Below are 18243 nucleotides of genomic sequence, written 5' to 3' on the forward strand. Positions count from 1 at the left end.
CCACCATTTTCATTAAAAATTCTAGTTTCGCTGCAAAAGACATTAGTATAAAACCTGAGAAAAGTCTCATTTAGGCTCTACATGCCTTTCAACCCGGTTTCAATTCGGAATCTTTACCTGATCTGTTTATAACAGGCGGGTAGAAAGCTCCTACTGATGGGCGAAATCACCATGACTACCGACAGTTCCGGGTCTCCCACATAAACATCATGAACTGTACGGGTTTTATTCATGTCACGGTTTAATAGATATTGAAGAGAAAATGGAGTGAGTCGTTCTTCCAATATATTGGAGTGGGAGAGTGGGGTCTGGGGAGGTACTACACCGCTCCAATCCCCACTTAAAACATCAACAACCTTAATAAATGAACTAGTGACAGAAAGAGAATGAAATGATGCTAAAGTTGCTTTTCATTCAGTTACAGTTTGAGATTTCTCGCTCCCGTTCCCAGGTCAGTGCTCTTAATGTGACGTTTTGGGTGGCTCTGAAAAGAGCCTTTGTTGTGTGTTTGGTAGAAAGGGTCGAGTTGTTCAGCCGCCGAAACCATAGAGAATGCGACCCTGGCGTTTCAGAGCGTACAGCACATCCATGGTAGTGACCGTCTTGCGCTTGGCGTGTTCAGTGTAGGTGACCGCATCCCTGAACACATTCTCCAGGAAAACCTTCAGCGCCCCGCGAGTCTCCTCATAGATCAAACTCGAGAGCCGCTTGACACCGCCACGGCGAGCCAGGCGGCGGATTGCTGGTTTGGTGATGCCCTGGATATTATCACGAAGCACTTTGCGGTGCCGCTTTGCTCCGCCTTTCCCCAGTCCTTTGCCTCCTTTCCCTCTGCCAGACATGATGATTCTTCACTCAGATCACTGCAGAATATGAGAGACGAGCTGCTTCACGTTCCTCTTTTAAATAGCCCGCCCGGACCTGACTGAGAACGGGAGGGGAGGAGACTGAGTGACAGAAAGAACAGAGTCTGTGATCATCCAGCTCCGCCTCCTGCCTGTTCGAACTGATTTGTTTTCGAATTCTGGGCACCATTAGTGAACAGGGCGCTCGAAACAAATCTTACTCAATGGAACATCTTGATTATCTATAGTTAGAAACCGGGATCTTTTAAATCCAGACCTGTCAGCAATATCCCCGCCTCATTCCAGTCGCTTCTACAAACAGACAAACAGTCTGCTTCCATTTCTAGGACATCTTCTATTCCATTAACACACAACTCCCCTCCCAGAAGCATTGAGACTTTTGCTAACACCTCTTCCAGCTGAATTGGAGAATATAACGTGTTTGGGTTTGAGTTGTGACGCGGGGTTTGGCCAAGGTTGAGTTGGAGAGATTTGTAATCTACAAGGCAGTCAGGAGGTATGAGGATCAGGCAGAGAAGGAGAACGAAGGTCACAAACACATCAGCCTCTAAACCAGTTAGTCTGCAGGTATCACAAATTAATGGGACTAAGAACAAGATAAAATCGGATCACGGGCCTGTAATTTAGTTTATTGAGAGGGAATTCGAAATGTTTTGCAAAGATTGAACCGGTCAGTGAAAGTGTCTGTCTAAGAACTGGAAATGAATACCGGCTGAAATTTAAACGGTTGGTATTGAATTAGTGACAGCAAATCAATTATTTTAAGGGAAGTGTTGGTGTAGTTATTTCAGAGAGAACTTCATCATCCCTTCCAGGATAAGTTGCATTTTTTTTATTGTTCGGAACTTTGTGGATATCTACATGGAGCCGTTGTAGTTGGTCACTATCTTTGTCTGTTTCACGGCCCGTTCCCCGGGCAGCAACAGACCTTTTCCTGTCTCGATGTGCCCACAGAAACAGCCGGAGAGAATTTATTGTGGACTGGTGCCCTCTGCTGGCTGCACGTGAGACGTGCAAAGAGGTAACTTCTTTGGGGAAATTTTAAATGTGTGTGAAACAACATAAACATGGTGAGAATTATTGCAAAACAGTTTATCAATCAGACACAAGATGCCAAGTATATAGTGTGTTTCGCGGTACTATAAATGCTGACTGTAATTTGAAGAAGTGTGCGATGGTGGTATAGTGGTGAGCATAGCTGCCTTCCAAGCAGTTGACCCGGGTCGATTACCGGCCATCGCAGTAGTGATTTATTTTCAGCCTTATCCGTGGTCAGACCACAATTCTCTAAATTAGTTAAAATACGCGTTGGGATTCTTACAGTTCCACGCTCTGTAAGATTGGTCTTATCAGCAACTTTGTGAATCGGGCCGGAGCCATTTGCTCACCGTGCAAGCTTGATGCTGAAATCGGGCTCATCAAAGGCATCCTGCAGGGTAATGGCTACCCTGACCAGATCATTTCGCGCTGTGTATCACACAAGCTCATGACCGGGCTTTCAGAAGTGGCCGACTACATTCCCCAGAAGATAGGGAAAGCGTGAGTCCGAGAGGAATTCTTCATTCGTGGTGTAAGTGTGTGTAAGATTGTAGAAAGATCGGCGGTAGAGCCCAGGACAAAGCAAAAGCCAAGTCTCGCTCCTCCCGGGCTGGACTGCAGCTCCCGGTGGGCCGTGTTCACAGGCTCCTGAGAAACAGCAACTATGCTGTGCGTGTGGGTGCCGGAGCCCCGGTCTATCTGGCTGCTGTGCTCGAGTATCTGACGGCTGAAATCCTCGAGCTGGTCGCTAACGCGGCCCGGGACAACAAGAAGACCCGCATCATCCCCAGACACCTGCAGCTGGCCGTCCGCAACGACGAGGAGCTCAACAGGCTGTTGGGAGGGGTGACCATCGCTCAGGGCGGGGTGCTGCCTAATATCCAGGCCGTGCTGCTGCCCAAGAAAACCAGCGCCGCTGCGGGCTCGAAGACCAAGTGAATCGGCCATTCTTTAATCTAATAACCCAAAGGCTCTTTTCAGAGCCTCTCACAGAGTCTGTGAAAGGGCTGCTCACTGTCTGAACTCATTTCATTCTGGCACTGAAGAAGTGTCATGCCCACTCGAAGAGATAATTCCCTCTCTCCGCAAAGGTGCTGCCAGACCTGGTGAAATTTTCCAGCATTTTCATTAAAAAATAACAGCTTCGCTGCAAAAGACACCAGTATAAAACCTGAGAAAAGTCTCATTTTGGCTCTACATGCCTTTCAACCCGGTTTCAATTCGGAATCTTTACCTGATCTGTTTATAACAGGCGGGTAGAAAGCTCCTACTGATGGGCGAAATCACCATGACTACCGACAGTTCCGGGTCTCCCATATAAACATCATGAACTGTATGGGTTTTATTCAAATGACGGTTTAATAGATATTGAAGAGAAAATGGAGTGAGTCGTTCTTCCACTATATTGGAGTGGGAGAGTGGGGTCTGGGGAGGTAATAGACCGCTGCACTCCCCACTTAAAACATCAACATCCTTAATAAATGAACTAGTGACAGAAAGAGAATGAAATGATGCTAAAGTTGCTTTTCATTCAGTTACAGTTTGAGATTTCTCGCTCCCGTTCCCAGGTCAGTGCTCTTAATGTGACGTTTTGGGTGGCTCTGAAAAGAGCCTTTGTTGTTTGTTCGGTAGAAAGGGTCGAGTTGTTCAGCCGCCGAAACCATAGAGAGTGCGGCCCTGGCGTTTCAGAGCGTACACCATATCCATGGCAGTGACCGTCTTGCGCTTGGCGTGTTCAGTGTAGGTGACCGCATCCCTGATCACATTCTCCAGGAAAACCTTCAGCGCCCCGCGAGTCTCCTCATAGATCAAACTCGAGAGCCGCTTGACACCGCCACGGCGAGCCAGGCGGCGGATTGCTGGTTTGGTGATGCCCTGGATATTATCACGAAGCACTTTGCGGTGCCGCTTTGCTCCGCCTTTCCCCAGTCCTTTGCCTCCTTTCCCTCTGCCAGACATGATGATTCTTCACTCCGATCGCTGCAGACTATGAGAGACGAGCTGCTTCACGTTCCTCTTTTAAATAGCCCGCCCCGACCTGACTGAGAACGGGAGGGGAGGAGACTGAGTGACAGAAAGAACAGAGTCTGTGATCATCTAGCTCCGCCTCCTGCCTGTTCGAACTGATTTGTTTTCGAATTCTGGGCACCATTAGTGAACAGGGCGCTCGAAACAAATCTTACTCAATGGAACATCTTGATTATCTATAGTTAGAAACCGGGATCTTTTAAATCCAGACCTGTCAGCAATATCCCCGCCTCATTCCAGTCGCTTCTACAAACAGACAAACAGTCTGCTTCCATTTCTAGGACATCTTCTATTCCATTAACACACAACTCCCCTCCCAGAAGCATTGAGACTTTTACTAACCCCTCTTCCAGCTGAATTGGAGAATATAATATGTTTGGGTTTGAGTTGTGACGCGGGGTTTGGCCAAGGTTGAGTTGGGGAGATTTGTAATCTACAAGGCAGTCAAGAGGTGTGAGGATCAGGCAGAGAAGGAGAACGAAGGTCACAAACACATCAGCCTCTAAACCAGTTAGTCTGCAGGTATCACAAATTAATGGGACTAAGAACAAGATAAAATCGGATCACGGGCCTGTAATTTAGTTTATTGAGAGGGAATTCGAAATGTTTTGCAAAGATTGAACCGGTCAGTGAAAGTGTCTGTCTAAGAACTGGAAATGAATACCGGCTGAAATTTAAACGGTTGGTATTGAATTAGTGACAGCAAATCAATTATTTTAAGGGCAGTGTTGGTGTAGTTATTTCAGAGAGAACTTCATCATCCCTTCCAGGATAAGTTGCATTTTTTTATTGTTCTGAACTTTGTGGATATCTACATGGGGCCGTTGTAGTTGGTCACTATCTTTGTCTGTTTCACGGCCCGTTCCCCGGGCAGCAACAGACATTTTCCTGTCTCGATGTGTCCACAGTAACAGCAGGAGAGAATTTATTGTGGACTGGTGCCCTCTGCTGGCTGCACGTGAGACGTGCAAAGAGGTAACTTCTTTGGGGTCATTTTAAATGCGTGTGAAACAACATAAACATGGTGAGAATTATTTCAAATCAGTTTATCAATCAGACACAAGATGCCAAAGATATAGTGTGTTTCGCGGTACTATAAATGCTGATTGTAATTTGAAAAAACGGGCGATGGTGGTATAGTGGTGAGCATAGCTGCCTTCCAAGCAGTTTTACCCGGGTTCGATTCCCGGCCATCGCATTCGTGATTTATTTTCAGCCTAATCCGTAGTCAGACCAAAATTCTCTAAATTAGTTAAAATACGCGTTGGGATTCTTACAGTTCCACGCTCTGTAAGATTGGTCTTATCAGCAACTTTGTGATTCGGGCCCGAGCCATTTGTTCACCGTTCAAGCTTGATGCTGAAATCGGGCTCATCAAAGGCATCCTGCAGGGTAATGGCTACCCTGATCAGATCATTTCGCGCTGTGTATCACACAAGCTCATGACCGGGCTTTCAGAAGTGGCCGTCTACATTCCCCAGAAGATAGGGAAAGGTGTGTGCGAGAGGAATTCTTCATTCGTGGTGTCAGTGTGTGTAAGATTGTAGAAAGACCGGCGGTGGAGCCCAGGACAAAGCCAAAGCCAAGTCTCGCTCCTCCCGGGCTGGACTGCAGCTCCCCGCGGGCCGTGTTCACAGGCTCATGAGAAAGAGCAGCTATGCTGAGCGTGTGGCTGCTGGAGCGCTCCGCTCTTCCGATTGTAACATTCCCGGCCGCTTTCCGGGGACAGGATCAGAAATCAGCCGTTTCTCTCTGTTCCGATGAAACCTGTAGGAAGGAGTCGGTTGGTAACCTATGTTATTGCGTTTCCAGTGAGCTGAGATTGGCTCTGTTTTAAATCGCTGCTTTGTTACCGCCGGTTACAGATAAGAGATTGACACATTTAATCTGTTCCTAAAATAGCGCCAGGATTCTGTGACGCAGAATGGAATATTACAGCTCCTAAAGCGTGAGATTAAAATTGTTGCCTTGAAATTAAGCCGTTCGGCTATTATCTTTTTTCCCCCCTCAAATTGGCGGGCTTTTCGAATTTGAAAATATAAGCCAATCGGCACTTCCAATTCCTGTTACTTGGCTCTCCGATTGGTTGAAGATTAGGATTGAGAATGGACTGACCAATCAGAGCTAGAGCCTGTCTAAAGTCTCTCAAACTTTTCACAATTATTATTTATAGAGGTTAAATTGATGGAATCTGTATCTTCCACTCCACCTGTACTTGAGTCCTAAAATATACTTTTTTCCAACAGGCAAATAATTGACGAAATCAGAATAAACGTAGTGTTTCCTCCAGAGATTTAATACTCAGCCAAAGCTTACACACATTGTTTGCTTTAAACCTACCATATCAGTGGCTTGTTGTTCTGCTGGAAATGTATGTGGAATGAATCCAAACTTATAATTAGTCCCAGAGACTGAAGGTTATATAATGAATCCCACACTCACACAGAAGCAGAGAATAATTCTCAAGCACATTTTCAGTGCCAGATGCTGAAAGATACAGGCTGGTCACTGCACTCACTCACAATAGCTGAATCTGAGAGATACTAAAGAAATATGACACACCAATTGTACCACTGAGAGATTTAGAAAGATTCCAAGCATCACATAGAGTAACAGATGCTGATGGATACAAATGGAAGACCATACACTAACACACACACTGTAAATTCTACTTTCACATACAATACCGATGATTGGGAGAACTGCAATTGAATCTCACAATGATTTATAATAACAAAGATTGACAGATGTAAAATGAATCCCACTGACAGATACAGAATGAATCTCATGCACACAAACAGAAACAAGTGATGAAAGAAACATATGATTCCCATACTTACTTTACAATATCACAGGTACAGAGTGCCATTGACAGATCTGCATTGAACCAAATAACCCTTCGCCGTCCAATAAAATATGAACGCTTCTTGTCTGTTCTGTCGCTCCCTGAGTGTGCTGACATCTACTGGCCAGAGCTGAGAACTGCAACAGAGCGGAACTTTTTTTTATTAATTCAATGGATATGAGATTCGCTGGCTCGGCCAGCATTTATTGTGCATTCCTAAGTGACCTTGAGAAGGTGGTGGTGAGCTGCCTTCCTGGACCGCTGCAGTCCCTGTGGTGTAGGTAGACCCACAGTGCTGTGAGGGAGGGAGTTCCAGGATTTTGATACAATGACATTAACTGTGTGTGTTGCAGAAACAGCTCAATATGAGGAATTAGTGATGGGATGTGATAGGGTGGACATAGAGGTGTCAACAATCAATTCAAAGAGAATTCGATACTACCTTGTTTTCCCACTGAGTCGGTAGAATTTGGAACTGGCTGTCATATTGAGCAGTCAAGACGATTAGCACAGCTGTATTTCAGGGAAAGCAAGATAAGCATAGGAGAGGGAATAGATTTCATGGAAAAAAAGGTAATATTACTTAAAGTAAACTGGATTGAAGATGGTTAGCAATAATGTACCAATGTGTCCAAATGGCCCAATGAAGTATATTCTTGGTAGAATGAATACTGATTTTCAAAGTACCTCAGAGACTCACAGATACATAATGAATCCCACACTCACATAGTGCACCAGAGACAGAGCAATGCAGAGTGAATCATACACGCACACACATCCCCAGAGACTGACCAATACATAATGAATCCCACACTCACATAGTGCACCAGAGACAGAGCAATGCAGAGTGAATCCTACACTCACACACATCCCCAGAGACTGACCAATACATAATGAATCCCGCACTCACATAGTTTTCCAGAGAGAGCAATGCAGAATGAATGACTGATCCCCAGAGGCTGACAAATACATCAGGAGTCAGACACTCAAATCCTTTACCAGGGACAGAGCGATACAGAATGAATCCGGCACTTATACACATGGAATCTTAGAGAAGTTACACCACAGAGAAAGCCCATTCGGCTCTTTGTGTCTCTGGTGGTTCTCTGCCAGAGAAACCCAACTGGTTCTGATCCCCAGCCCTAGGTCGCTCATAATCTTTTTGCACCTCAATTAGGTCACCCCTCAACCTCCTCTGTCCTAAGGAAAACAACCCTAGAATATCCAACCTTCCTCACAGCTGCAATTTTCAAGCCCTTGTAGCATTCTTTTAAATATTCTCTGCACTCCCTCCAGAGCATTTGTGTCCTTCCTGTAATGTGATGACCAGAACTGTGCACAAAATTCCAACAATGGCCTAACCAGCGTTTTATAGATTTCCAGCATTATATCCCTGTTTTTGTATTCAATACTTCGTTCAATAAAGGAAAACATTCCGTTACCACCTTGTCCCCCTGTCTTGCCACCTTCAGGGAAATGTGAACATGCACTCCAACGTTTCTCACTTCCGCAACCTTTCTCAATATCCTCCCGTTTATTGAGTGTTCCCTTTCTTTGTTTTCCCTCCCCAAATGCATTACCCCAAACTTTCTGGGATTGAATTCCATTTGCCAATTTTCTGTCCATTCAACCAAACCATGTATGGCATCTTTTAAATCACATTCTGACCTCTTTGCAGCCTTGGTCCAAACATGGAGAAACAGCTGAACTCAAGCCGTGAGGTTCAAGTGTTCTCTTATGTTCAGGGAAGCATTTGACCTAGTGCGGGCATCAAGGAACCCCAGCAAAACTGAAAGTTCATGGAAATGAGGAGGGAATCTCTCCACTGGTTGGAGTCATCCCCGGGGTTTCTAATACATTCCAAAAGAAAACCAGCAGGAACAGTAATTCGCTTTTGTTTGATACACTATGGGTGACAAGGAAAAGATCCTTTGACTGCACTTTGTAGTACAGGTGACTCGTTGGTCTAGGGGCATGATTTACGCGTTGCGAATTTCATTCTATTAATCTGCGAGAGGACCCGGGTTCAATTCCCAAACGAGCCCATCGGGCATCTTAATGCAGTAATTTTTTTCGCGCTCGAGGTGGTGGCAGTTCCGGAAATCAGGACCAGGTTTGAACACCCGTGAACTCATTGCAGAAAATGCATCACTAAAAACACGCGTGATGAAAATGAATGTCAAGATTAAAGAACGTTTCTCCGTGCCATGAGACTCTAAATTTATCCCTATGCGTCAAATAAGGCAACTCCCTCCGTGTGGATTCAGGTTGGAGGCTGATTGCACTCGGCTACAATCTTGACTGAAAGGACAAGCAGAGCTGGGAACCCCAAAGTTTCATTTTATTTTACGACATTTTAAAGTGTTCCGGTGCTTGTAGTGAGCTGGAAGGGGTTTCATTTTGCAACCAAATGCTTGTAAGTTCCGGTCTTCCAGCGCTGGATTTTCACACTGTGTAGAAACATGTTGGATATCAGGTTGAAGTGTTGAAGTGATTCACATCAGTGGGTTTACAACAGTCCCTGATCTGATGTGGTGGGCATTTATGTTAATGGCAGAAACTACATTTCCACCTTTACACATCTGGCCGAATATTCAGGGCCTGTACCAAAGAGGATCATTTATTTCAACAGTTCATGAATGCAAAAAGTATAGAAGGGCGTTTAATAGGCCCCATTTGGTGCCGAGCTGGCCGAGAGGTTAAGGTGATGGAATAAAAATCCATTGTATTTTGCACGTTAAGGTTCGAATCCCACCTTGGTCGTTGTTTCATCAACTGTGTCTTCCTCGGTGCGGTGATTTTGCAGAAGGTCTGCCTGGAATCACTGATGTGATACTCCAACCCAAGTTCTGAGGCCAGATTGCACAGAGCTTTCTTCTAAGATCTCCGTTGCGATTTTATTGTTAACAATAACTTGGGGATCCGATATAGAGTCCATTCGACTTGATATATCTCTCTAAGAGGAGTTAGTGGAGCAGTGGAAATATCCGGGGGACTTATGTTCATTTCCCACCATGGCTGCTGCTGGAAATTAAACTCAATAATAAAAATCTGCAATTAAACGCTAATGTCAGTGATGGTTCACTGATGTCTTCCCTGGCCAGGACATTTGAGTTTGATTCCTAACTGCCCGCTGAGAAATCCACGGAGTTCAAGTACAATTTGGAATGTGTAACAAAGACTGGCCTTGCGAGCGACGCTCACATCCCATGAAATATTGTTTTCACTTTTTGAAATACAAGCGTTAGGCCACCCCTCAGCCTTGTTATTACAAGAGAATAAAGATCCAAACTGTCAATCCTTTCGTCCTTGTATACCACGCATTGCACTTTTTGTTATTTATTCTTCTTTTGTGGGCTGTGTGCGTCAATTGCACGGCCAGAACTTCCTGCCCTTCCCTAATCTCCCTCGAACTGGATGGCTTGCTCAGTAATTTCCGAGGGCAGATAAGAGTCAACCATATCCCCATGTGCAAGGAGTGACATGTAAGCCAGACCAGGTCAGGATGGCAGAATGTTTCCTCTTAAGTGCATTGGTGAACCAGATGATTTTTTTTAGTACAATCGACGATATTATCATGGCCGTCATTACAGAGACCAGCTTTCAATTCAAGAATCATGAAATAATTGAAATTAAATTCCACGAGCTGCCACGGTGGGATTTGAACACTTACCCCTAGAGATGAGCCTGGGCCTCTGGATTACGAGACCAGTGACATCATCTTTCATCCCTGGAAACAACAACTGAACATTCAGCGAATCATTCAGCCGCTTGATGAGGAAATTGCAATTCCCTCCGCAGCATTTTATTAAACGGATTAATGCAAAACCTTTTGTTCCATTGGAAATATCAATATTTTCTCGACATTAATCAGATATTGTGGATTTCTTAGTAACGGAACACAATCCAAAGATGAGTGAGGGATGAATGCACAAAGTAACAAGGAAATACATTCTGAGAAAGTGCTCCGCATTGTTTGGAAGAAAAAGCAGAACTTGCAGCTGACGAGTGGGAACCTGGTTTACTGGACGTTCCACCAGATTTCTGTATAAAGCAACGGGACAGGACACGAAACTGCTATCTTCTGATTACACCATAATGTACATTGAAGTCAGACGCCTGATCCATTCGGACCAGGCTACCATTCCTTCCAGCCAAATAATGCCTTGTCCATAAAAACTGTGCTGCATTTATGTCTCTTGAATTTTTGAATGATCCACTGATTCCCAGAACCTTGGCCTCGGGATCTCAGATTGATTTTGGATCATGAAGTCAGTTCCTATTGTCCGCACCTCTCCTCAAAATGTCGCTGCAATTTTTTGTCCTCTCTAAATCTTGGTCCGTTGACCTTCACTCAATCGTTGCTAAATTCCTGAAATGAAAACACAGAACATCCCCTTCATCCAAACCACTTCGAAAGGAATTCCTTCTTCCTTGTTTAACAAGAAATTCCACCGACGGTTCGGAGATGTTGAGGCGAGCGTGTCAGAGTGAGGAACTGTTTCCTATGATTGGCAATCCAGGTACTGGGGCGGGGTGGAGGTGGAGTTTGGTGGGAGGGAGAGGTGGGGGATAGGGGTTAGAGGATGGGAGAGGTTGGGTGGGGGGTAGGAGCTGGCGGCACTGGGGGCAGTAAAACATTCAGAGCTTTCCGGAGGTGAAATTCGAAACCATCTCTATCGACAGACGGGGATGAGAATTTCAGAGCTCCCTTCCGGAAACGACACTTCAATTTTAAATCTCACTTTGATAGATTTCTAATCATCAAATATATTAGACAAAAGGGAGAAAGGTGGGTATTTCTATACATCGGAAACTTGCTGTTTGAAATATTACTGAAGACGCTGAGTTATGCATTCACTGTAATCGAACTCAGTTTTCTTTGATGACAAATAAGAACCGAATCAGCAATCCTCCCATCATGCTGAAATCAATTTATTTCTGCAACTACAAGATGACTGCAAACTGAAAATAATGTCACTCCGACACTTTCTGTTCATAGTAACAGGCGCTGGAACACTTCCTGTCCCTATGATACAGACACTTAGACACTTGCTGCCCAACAATTGATTTCAGTCCTGTGAAAGCGTTTGTGAAATTGTGAAATGTCTGGAAGAGGAAAGACCGGCGGTAAAGCTCGCTCCAAGACCAAGTCTCGCTCCTCCCGGGCTGGACTGCAGTTCCCGGTGGGCCGTGTTCACAGGCTCCTGAGAAAGGGCAACTATGCTGAGCGTGTGGGTGCCGGAGCCCCGGTCTATCTGGCTGCTGTGCTCGAGTATCTGACGGCTGAAATCTTCGAGCTGGCCGGTAACGCGGCCCGGGACAACAAGAAGTCCCGCATCATCCCCAGACACCTGCAGCTGGCCGTCCGCAACGACGAGGAGGTCAACAAGCTGCTGGGAGGGGTGACCATCGCTCAGGGCGGGGTGCTGCCTAATATCCAGGCTGTGCTGCTGCCCAAGAAAACCAGCGCCGCTGCGGCCGCGAAGACCAAGTGAAGCGGCCATTCTTTAATCTAATAACCCAAAGGCTCTTTTCAGAGCCTCTCACAGAGTCTGTGAAAGGGCTGCTCACTGTCTGAATTTTCATTCTGGCTCTGAAGAAACGTCATGCCCATTCGAAGAGATAATACCCTCTCTCCAAACAGATGCTGCCAGACCTGGTGATATTTTCCAGCATTTTCATTAAAAATACTAGCTTCGCTGCAAACGACACCAGTATAAAACCTGAGAAAAGTCTCATTTTGGCTCTACATGCCTTTCAACCCGGTTTCAATTCGGAATCTTTACCTGATCTGTTTATAACAGGCGGGTAGAAAGCTCCTACTGATGGGCGAAATCACCATGACTACCGACAGTTCCGGGTCTCCCACATAAACATCATGAACTGTATGGGTTTTATTCAAATGACGGTTTAATAGATATTGAAGAGAAAACGGAGTGAGTCGTCCTTCCAATATATTGGAGTGGGAGAGTGGGGTCTGGGGAGCTAATACACCGCTCCACTCCCCACTTAAAACATCAACAACCTTAATAAATGAACTAGTGACAGAAAGAGAATGAAATGATGCTAAAGTTGCTTTTCATTCAGTTACAGTTTGAGATTTCTCGCTCCCGTTCCCAGGTCAGTGCTCTTAATGTGACGTTTTGGGTGGCTCTGAAAAGAGCCTTTGTTGTGTGTTTGGTAGAAAGGGTCGAGTTGTTCAGCCGCCGAAACCATAGAGAGTGCGGCCCTGGCGTTTCAGAGCGTACATCACATCCATGGCAGTGACCGTCTTGCGCTTGGCGTGTTCAGTGTAGGTGACCGCATCTCTGATCACATTCTCCAGGAAAACCTTCAGCGCCCCGCGAGTCTCCTCATAGATCAAACTCGAGAGCCGCTTGACACTGCCACGGCGAGCCAGGCGGCGGATTGCTGGTTTGGTGATGCCCTGGATATTATCACGAAGCACTTTGCGGTGCCGCTTTGCTCCGCCTTTAGCCAGTCCTTTGCCTCCTTTCCCTTTGCCAGGCATGATGATTCTTCACTCAGATCGCTGCAGAATATGAGAGACGAGCTGCTTCACGTTCCTCTTTTAAATAGCCCGCCCCGACCTGACTGAGAACAGGACAGAGAGTGAGAGGCGGGGCGGGGAGGAGACTGAGTGACAGACAGAACAGAGTCTGTGATCATCCAGCTCCGCCTCCTGCCTGTTCGAACTGATTTGTTTTCGAATTCTGGTCACCATTAGTGAACAGGGCGCTCGAAACAAATCTTACTCAATGGAACATCTTGTTTATCTATAGTTAGAAACCGGGATCTTTTAAATCCAGACCTGTCAGCAATATCCCGCCTCTATGATCAAGATAAAATCGGATCACGGGCCTGCAATTTAGTTTATTGAGAGGGAATTCGAAAAGTTTTGCAAAGATTGAACCGGTCAGTGAAAGTGTCTGTCTGAGAACTGGAAATGAATACCGGCTGAAATTTAAACGGTTGGTATTGAAGAGGTGACAACAAATCAATTATTTTAAGGGAGGTGTTGGTGTAGTTATTTCAGAGAGAACTTCATCATCCCTTCCAGGATAAGTTGCATTTTTTTATTGTTCGGAACTTTGTGGATATCTACATGGAGCCGTTGTAGTTGGTCACTATCTTTGTCTGTTTCACGGCCCGTTCCCCGGGCAGCAACAGACCTTTTCCTGTCTCGATGTGCCCACAGAAACAGCCGGAGAGAATTTATTGTGGACTGGTGCCCTCTGCTGGCTGCACGTGAGACGTGCAAAGAGGTAACTTCTTTGGGGACATTTTAAATGTGTGTGAAACAACATAAACATGGTGAGAATTATTGCAAAACAGTTTATCAATCAGACACAAGATGCCAAAGATATAGTGTGTTTCGCGGTACTATAAATGCTGACTGTAATTTGAAGAAGTGTGCGATGGTGGTATAGTGGTGAGCATAGCTGTCTTCCAAGCAGTTGACCCGGGTCGATTCCCGGCCATCGCAGTAGTGATTTATTTTCAGCCTTCTCCGTGGTCAGACCACAATTCTCTACATTAGTTAAAAAACGCGTTGGGATTCTTACAGTTCCACGCTCTGTAAGATTGGTCTTATCAGCAACTTTGTGAATCGGGTCCGAGCCATTTTCTCAACGTGCAAGCGTGATGCGGAAACTGGGCTCATCAAAGGCATCCTGCAGGGTAATGGTTACACTGATCAGGTCATTTCGCGCTGTGTATCACACAAGCTCATGTCTGGGCTTTCAGAAGTGGCCGACTACATTCCCCAGAAGATAGGGAAAGGGTGAGTGCGAGAGGAATTCTTCATTCGTGGTGTCAGTGTGTGTAAGATTGTAGAAAGACCGGCGGGGGAGCCCAGGACAAAGCCAAAGCCAAGTCTCGCTCCTCCCGGGATGGACTGCAGCTCCCCGCGGGCCGTGTTCACAGGCTCATGAGAAAGAGCAGCTATGCTGAGCGTGTGGCTGCTGGAGCGCTCCGCTCTTCCGATTGTAACATTGCCGGCCGCTTTCAGGGTACAGGATCAGAAATCAGCCGTTTCTCTCTGTTCCGATGAAACCTGTGTGAAGGAGTCGGTTGGTAACCTATGTTATTGCGTTTCCAGTGAGCTGAGATTGGCTCTTTTTAAATCGCTGCTTTGTTACCGCCGGTTACAGATAAGAGATTGACACATTTAATCTGTTCCTAAAATAGCGCCAGGACTCTGTGACGCAGAATGCAATATTACAGCTCCTAAAGCGTGAGATTAAAATTGCCTGGAAATTAAGCCGTTCGGCTATTATCTTTTTTCCCCCCTCAAATTGGCGGGCTTTTCGAATTTGAAAACATAAGCCAATCGGCACTTCCAATTCCTGTTACCTGGCTCTCCGATTGGTTGAAGATTAGGATTGAGAATGGACTGACCAATCAGAGCTAGAGCCTGTCGAAAGTCTCTCAAACCATTCACAATGATTATTTATAGAGGTTAAATTGATGGAATCTGTATCTTCCACTCCACCTGTACTTGAGTCCTAAAATATACTTTTTTCCAACAGGCAAATAATTGACGCAACCAGAATAAAGGTGGTGTTTCCTCCAGAGATTTAATACTCAGCCAAAGCTTACACACATTGTTTGCTTTAAACCTACCATATCAGTGGCTTGTTGTTCTGCTGGAAATGTATGTGGAATGAATCCAAACTTATAATTAGTCCCAGAGACTGAAGGTAATATAATGAATCCCACACTCACACAGAAGCAGAGAATAATTCTCAAGCACATTTTCAGTGCCAGATGCTGAAAGATACAGGCTGGTCACTGCACTCACTCAGAATAGCTGAATCTGAGAGCTACTAAAGAAATATGATACACCAATTGTACCACTGAGACATTTAGAAAGAGTCCAAGCATCACATAGAGTAACAGATGCTGATGGATACACATGGAAGACCACACACTAACACACACACTGTAAATTCCACTTTCACATACAATACCAATGATTGGGAAAACCGCAATTGAATCTCACAATGTTTTATAATACCAAAGATTAACAGATGTAAAATTAATCCCACTGACAGATACAGAATGAATCTCATGCACACAAACAGAACCAAGTGATGAAAGAAACATATGATTCCCACACTTACTTTACAATATCACAGGTACATAGTGCCATTGACAGATCTGCATTGAACCAAATACCTCCCTTCGCCGTCCAATAAAATATGAACGCTTCTTGTCTGTTCTGTCGCTCTCTGAGTGTGCTGACATCTACTGGCCAGAGCTGAGAAGTGCAACAGAGCGGAGCTTTTTTTTATTAATTCAATGGATATGAGATTCGCTGGCTCGGCCAGCATTTATTGTCCATTCCTAAGTGACCTTGAGAAGGTGGTGGTGAGCTGCCTTCTTGGACCGCTGCAATCTCAGTGGCGTAGTTAAACCCACAGTGCTGTGAGGGTGGGAGTTCCAGGATTTTGATACAATGACATTAACTGTGTGTGTTGCAGAAACAGCTCAATATGAGTAATTAGTGATGGGGTGTGATAGGGTGGACATAGAGGTGTCAACAATCAATTCAAAGAGAATTCGATATTACCTTGTTTTCCCACTGAGTCGGTAGAATTTGGAACTGGCTGTCATGTTGAGCAGTCAAGACGATTAGCACAGCTGTATTTCAGGGAAAGCAAGATAAGCATAGGAGAGGGAATAGATTTCATGGATAAACAGGTAATATTACATAAAGTAAACTGGATTGAAGATCGTTAGCATTAATGTACCAATGTATCCAAATGGCCCAATGAAGTATATTCTTGGTAGAATGAATACTGATTTTCAAAGTACCTCAGAGACTCACAGATACATAATGAATCCCACACTCACATAGTGCACCAGAGACAGAGCAATGCAGAGTGAATCCTACACTCACACACATCCCCAGGGACTGAACAATACATAGTGAATCCCACACTCACATAGTGTACCAGAGGCAGAGCAATGCAGAGTGAATCCTACACTCACACACATTCCCAGAGACTGACGAACACATAATGAATCCCACACTCACATAGTGCACCAGAGACAGAGCAATGCAGAGTGAATCATACACTCACACACATCCCCAGAGACTGACCAATACATAATGAATCCCGCACTCACATAGTTTTCCAGAGAGAGCAATGCAGAATGAATGACAGATCCCCAGAGGCTGACAAATACATCAGGAGTCAGACACTCAAATCCTTTACCAGTGACAGAGCGATACAGAATGAATCCGGCACTTATACACATGAAATCTTAGAATAGTTACACCACAGAGAAAGCCCATTCGGCCCTTTGTGTCTCTGGTGTTTCTCTGCCAGAGAAACCCAACTGGTTCTGAATCCCAGCCCTAGGTCGCTCATAATCTTTTTGCACCTCAATTAGGTCACCCCTCAACCTCCTCTGTCCTAAGGAAAACAACCCTAGAATATCCAACCTTCCTCACAGCTGCAATTTTCAAGCCCTTGTAGCATTCTTTTAAATATTCTCTGCACACCCTCCAGAGCATTTGTGTCCTTCCTGTAACGTGATGACCTGAACAGTGCACAAAATTCCAACAATGGCCTAACCAGCGTTTTATAGATTTCCAGCATTATATCCCTGTTTTTGTATTCAATATTTCGTTCAATAAAGGAAAACATTCCGTTACCACCTTGTCCCCCTGTCTTGCCACCTTCAGGGAAATGTGAACATGCACTCCAAAGTGTCTCCCTTCCGCAACCTGTCTCAATATCTTCCCATTTATTGAGTGTTCCCTTTCTTTGTCTGCCCTCCCCAAATGCATTACCCCAAACTTTCTGGGATTGAATTCCATTTGCCAATTTTCTGACCACACAACCAACCCATGTATGGCATCTTTTAAATCACATTCTGACCTCTTTGCAGCCTTGGTCCAAACATGGAGAAACAGCTGAACTCAAGCCATGAGGTTCAAGTGTTCACTTATGTACAGGGAAGCATTTGACCTATTGCGGGCATCAAGGAATCCCAGCAAAACTGAAAGTTCATGGAAATGAGGAGGGAAACTCTCCACTGGTTGGAGTCGTCCTCGGGGTTTCTAAAACATTCCAAAAGATTTCCAGCAGGAACAGTAATTCGCTTTTGTTTGATACACTATGGGTGACAAGGAAAGGATCCTTTGACTGCACTTTGTAGTACTGGTAGCTCGTTGGTCTAGTGGCATGATTCTTGCTTTGCGAATTTTATTTTATTAATGTGCGAGAGTTCCCGGGTTCAATTCCCGGACGAGCCCATCTTAATGCAGTAATTTTGTTTGCCCTCGAGGTGGTGGCAGTTCCGGAAATGAGGACCAGGTTTGAACACCCGGGAACACATTGCAGAAAATGCATCACTAAAAACACGCGTGATGAAAATGAATGTCAAGATTAAAGAACGTTTCTCCGTGCCATGAGACTCTGAATTTATCCCTATGTGCCAAATAAGGCA

General features: G+C 45.1%; 1 long non-coding RNA gene and 2 other non-coding genes across 3 annotated transcripts in view; 2 read left to right on the plus strand and 1 right to left on the minus strand.

Moving 5' to 3' along the window:
* LOC144670482 (uncharacterized) overlaps nucleotides 1–18243 on the minus strand; it is an 84846-nt gene that overhangs the window by 30638 nt on the left and 35965 nt on the right. The gene's annotated exons all lie outside the window — the stretch shown is intronic.
* Nucleotides 2038–2108, plus strand: trnag-ucc (transfer RNA glycine (anticodon UCC)). Its single transcript has one exon. It is a non-coding gene; the product is annotated as a tRNA-Gly (tRNA).
* Nucleotides 5058–5130, plus strand: trnag-ucc (transfer RNA glycine (anticodon UCC)). The gene has a single exon. It is a non-coding gene; the product is annotated as a tRNA-Gly (tRNA).

This window comes from Cetorhinus maximus, chromosome 31 (assembly GCF_964194155.1).
Source record: "Cetorhinus maximus chromosome 31, sCetMax3.hap1.1, whole genome shotgun sequence".
NCBI lineage: Eukaryota > Metazoa > Chordata > Chondrichthyes > Lamniformes > Cetorhinidae > Cetorhinus > Cetorhinus maximus.